Here is a 5,243-nt window from a genome sequence, read left to right on the forward strand (position 1 = left end):
TGTTTAAAACAAAATACTGATACCAGAAATTATGTACTTAATCTATGTGTTTATGCGCTTTAACATTGATTTTAATTCAAAATAATATACCAACAACATTATTTTACCAGAACTTGACACATTACAGTAGTCCAAGCGATAGTTTGGATCGGTCGTTTAGCACCATGGACGATCATCAACATTAATATTTCTACAATAGTTCTCCTGGGCCGAGTACAATTCATCTTTGGAGTAAAAAACAAACTATTATTGTCATTTAATAAACATTTAAGGTACTTGAATGAGCATTATACTATATGGCAGTCCTTCTTTTAATATGCTGGGAGGTTATGATTACTTTTTTCTCTCTATCTTTTAAACCCCTTTTTGTTATTTTATGTAGGCGTCTACTTGAAATATTACAACAATTAAAATGAACAGAAAGATCATGAATGATTTAATTCTTTTGTGTTATCGACTAGAATTAACTTGTTTATCATGCATGATTCCAAAGATCAAAGAACAGTCTTCGAAATTAAGCGGTAGCCCGATGACCGAGGCTAGTAAAATCGGGATCGGGCTATCAAATATTATTTTCGTGCATGCCCGATGGGCTAGTACGTTGTTTCCGGCGGTAATTGAAATTATGATACCATTTTTAAAATATAAGGAAGGTGCTATCCCGGGTAAAAAATCCATCAACGGACTGCTCTTACTGAAGAAGAAAAGAGTGGCGAAGAAGAGGTATGAAGAAAAGCGTCAAAGGAAATTTCAGAGAGGTTTGCAAGAAGATCGGCCATGGCTAGACTTCGTAGATGGATTGATGTACTCCAGCTGGTGCAAGAATGAACATGTGGCAAACAGCAAGTTTGTCACCAGAACTGATCACTTCAGAATAGACTCAGTTAGAGAACATGAAAATAGCAAGTGGCACAAACATTTCACACCTAAGTATAAACCTAAAGCAACAGCAGACACACATAGTACACCTTTGAGCGAAGCAGCTAAGTGTTTAAAACAGTTACATAAAGCCGATTATGAAAGTTTAGTGATTAAATTTAGGAATGCTCATGCAATTGCAAAACAACACAGAAGTTTTAGGGACTACACATTTTTGTATATGCTAGATAAAGTGAAAGGACTAGATGTAGGCAGTAGCTATCTTAATGACAAATCAGCTTTAATGATTGTTCACAGTATTGCATCAGTGACTCGAACACAAGTTTGTGAGAAGCTTCCGAAGGCCAATTTTTTTAGTCTGACATGTGATGATGCCACTGATTTTACTGGTGAAGAGTTGGAGAATATATATGTCCGGATTTGCAACAATAGGAAGGTAGAAGAGTTTTTCTTGTGTATTGGTAGTCCTAGTTCAACATCAGCCAAAGACATTCATTCTCATATAGGGGAAATGTTTGAGAACTTCGACCTTTCTCAGGTATTTCAGGAAAAGCTGATTGGATTTTGTTCCGATGGTGCTTCAAACATGCACGGAAAATATTTAATGAAATAAATAGTTATTTCATGATTGATTTGATGGAAAAATCATATGATTGGTAAAGATTAAATTACAACTTTTTTTTATTAAAACGTAGGTTGTAAATCGGGACTTGCTGCACGTTTAAAGGAAACTAGGCCATACATGGTGGCAACACATTGTCTAGCGCATCGTTTCGAGTTAGCCTTCAAAGATGCCATCAAAGCTTCTAGCCCTAAGTTGTATGAGAAGACCATGACATTACTGATTTGACTGTATTACCTATACAGAAGAAGTCCGACACAGAAGAAAGCTTTAAAGATTAGCTTTCAGTCTCTTCAACAGACTATTATTCTACCACCACGAGTCGGTGGAACCAGATGGCTACCCCACTCACAGAGAGCAATAAATGTCTTTGTAAAAGGTATCAACTACAAACATTTCAAAAAATGATCAATCTTACTTACTTACTCTTACTCTAAGAATCTTCTTAAGATGCATCCTTTTGTCGGATATGCTGACACAATCTCATTATACTTACATTGCTGAATTCTGAAATTTCCATAGCAGATGCCTTTACAAGAGTTGCAGCCACAAAAACATTACTAACTAATATGGCTACAAGGTATTTTATTTATTAGCTATGTCATGATTGACAAAAATTGTTTTAAATGAAAAAAAACCTTCCAAAATATTTTACTGCAGGGATGTGCAATCAGTGAAAGACATTGTCACACTTGGCACTTATCAAGAAAGAAAATTAAATTTCCTTGGGCAAAAGCCCAATCCAAGACCCCAAAAACGTTTAGATAATGTCATATCTGCCCTCAATTCTCGGTTTCCTCAGAGTCCTGTTGTGCAAGCAACTGCTCTGGCTACATTCAATAATTGGCCCAATAAAGGAGAGAATAGTATAGCTGGTTATTATTTAATTACTATTGTTGGTTACTCTTGTTTTAGTTTATTGAAGTTGCCTGCATGAATCCCATTCTTTTCTTGAGTTCTAAAATTTGTCTTAGTTCCAGATTCATTTTAGATTTAAATTAGTTTCAGATTTGTATTTGTATTTTAAAATGAATTATTTTATTACTTTGGAGTTAAGCATGTTTGAAGAGATATTTTTTGTGCGGACAATTAAGTAACACTGTTTTTCAGAGTTTGGTGTCAAAGAGATGGAATTGTTAGCTACATATTTCAAACACTTCCTGTCAGTTGAATCTGGGGATATACTTAACGAATGGGAGTTGTTGTAAGTGCTTATTTCTGAAAGGTAAGTTAAGTCTTAATTTTACCAAAGTTAGGTAATTGAAAATGTTTGTCATTTGAATAAATAAAACTGCTGTGCTCTGGCAGATTTGGTGATGCCCTGGAAACACAGACGTGGAAATCTATTCAACAGAAGCTGTCAGGAGATGGATAAGAGAATGTCTTCCTTCTGATTGACATGATAAGGACACTCCCACCAACATCAGTGAAGAATGAAACCACATTTTCAGCTATGAAGTTGACTAAAGGAAAACAAAGAGGGAGAATGAAGAATTCCACTTTGAACGACCTGCTTACTGTCCAAATTCAGTCTCCAAATGTTGAAAATTGCTAAAATTACTAAAGTGTATGAAAATATTTATGATCTGACAAAAGGCATTGAATATTCTCCTATATATATTAGAAAACTCCTTCTGGAAGAAAAAGAAGAATTGTGCCCAAGATTAAGAATCCTGCTGAACAGAGAAATCGAAGGCATATTTTGCAATCAGTAAGCTAATTTAAGATTTATAAAATCAGAAATCTTATTCAACTTTGTACAGATTTTTTTTTATTTGGAGATTTGTTGAGCATGTTGAACAATGAATTGACCCTTTGGCTTTTAAGGTTGTGGCAGATGTGGTTCCTAATGAGGTTCATGTTGATGAGGTTCTGGTTGATCATAGTGATGAAGTTCACATTGAGGAGGCAGCTGCTTTTTCTGAACAGCATGGTCTGATTCCTGATGATGATCATGGTGATGTTGGATTAGTCATCCCATCATTTAATCCAGGAGAGGAGGTATTCATATTTTACCTTTATTATGTTTTACATATTGTTTAGAGATTTACTTACACTTCAGAAACCTTTGTTTTTATATTTATAGGATGAAAGTGATGATGAAGAACTGGAAGAGGAGTATGACTTTGAGGATTCTGAAGAATCTGATAATGAAACGACAGAGCTAGAAGTTGAACGAGAGCTTGAGCTCTTGTAGTGCAGTGCTAACTTTCAATTTTACCTTTATTATGTTTTACATATTGTTAAGAGATTTACTTACACTTCAGAAACCTTTGTTTTTATATTTATAGGATGAAAATGATGATGAAGAACTGGAAGAGGAGTATGACTTTGAGGGTTCTGAAGAATCTGATAATGAAACGACAGAGCTAGAAGTTGAACGAGAGCTTGAGATCTTGTAGTGCAGTGCTTACTTTCAATGCATTACTCAATAAAAAGTCATTTTTGTCGAGTTGTTTTTATTGTTCTTGATTTGGGCTAATAAAATTTGGTTTGGGCTACCAGGCTTTGTAACCTCACTTGCCCTTTGGGCTTGTAGTGAAAAAAGTTAAGCGCAAAGACTGAAAGAACAACAACATAATACAAACTATCTGGAAAATGTACAAAAATACATGTAGATCCTGTATAAATAAAATCCATTTTCCCCCCTGAATATTCTTATGTTTATAATCATTAGTCTCTTTTCTAACAGGATGATTTTATAGTCATATCACATGTTGAGTATTGCAGTTCTCAAAAAGATCCTTAACAATTGTTTATATATGGGATATAAACTACATCAAACTCTGAACCTTCTTGTGAGGCCGAAGAATTGTCCTGGGGCCAAAATCTTAACAATTATAAAGAATCATCGGGCTGATTAGTTTCTGAGAAGAAGATTTTTACATATTTACTCTATATATTCCTTTGTTAAACTTTGACCCCCCCCCCCCCCCCATCGTGGCCCAATCCTACCCCCGGGGGTCATGACCCTTTGGATTTTAAGGTTGTGGCAGATGTGGTTCCTAATGAGGTTCATGTTGATGAGGTTCTGGTTGAGCATAGTGATGAAGTTCACATTGAGGAGGCAGCTGCTTTTTCTGAACAGCATGGTCTGATTCCTGATGATGATCATGGTGATGTTGGATTAGTCATCCCATCATTTGTTCCAGGAGAGGAGGTATTCATATTTTACCTTTATTATGTTTTACATATTGTTTAGAGATTTACTTACACTTCAGAAACCTTTGTTTTTTATATTTATAGGATGAAAGTGATGATGAAGAACTGGAAGAGGAGTATGACTTTGAGGATTCTGAAGAATCTGATAATGAAACGACAGTGCTAGAAGTTGAACGAGAGCTTGAGCTCTTGTAGTGCAGTGCTAACTTTCAATGCATTACTCAATAAAAAGTCATTTTTGTCGAGTTGTTTTTATTGTTCTTGATTTGGGCTAATAAAATTTGGTTTGGGCTACCAGGCTTTGTAACCTCACTTGCCCTTTGGGCTTGTAGTGAAAAAAGTTAAGCGCAAAGACGGAAAGAACAACATGTACAAGGAGAAAATTTGGCGCATGCCTAATTTAGTGCAAACGCAAGCGCGTGTTTATACATTAAATCAAATATATGTTAGCGCAAACACCCATTTGAAGACAAAAAATTGCGTTTGATCAACGCCTGGATTTAATTTTATGTTTGCTAGATTACATATACAAAAAGTCTTTCGTTTCTAACTCATATACGTCCAAAAATATTGTAAGAGA

The 5,243-nt window shown here is 35.2% G+C and overlaps 1 pseudogene; it reads left to right on the plus strand.

Annotated features, from left to right (window-relative positions):
• The first annotated feature begins 539 nt into the window (after nt 1-539).
• Nucleotides 540-4,858, plus strand: LOC128172051 (zinc finger protein 862-like; annotated as a pseudogene).
• The last annotated feature ends 385 nt before the right edge of the window (nt 4,859-5,243 follow it).

This window comes from Crassostrea angulata, chromosome 2, assembly GCF_025612915.1.
Source record: "Crassostrea angulata isolate pt1a10 chromosome 2, ASM2561291v2, whole genome shotgun sequence".
In the NCBI taxonomy this organism is placed as follows: domain Eukaryota; kingdom Metazoa; phylum Mollusca; class Bivalvia; order Ostreida; family Ostreidae; genus Magallana; species Magallana angulata.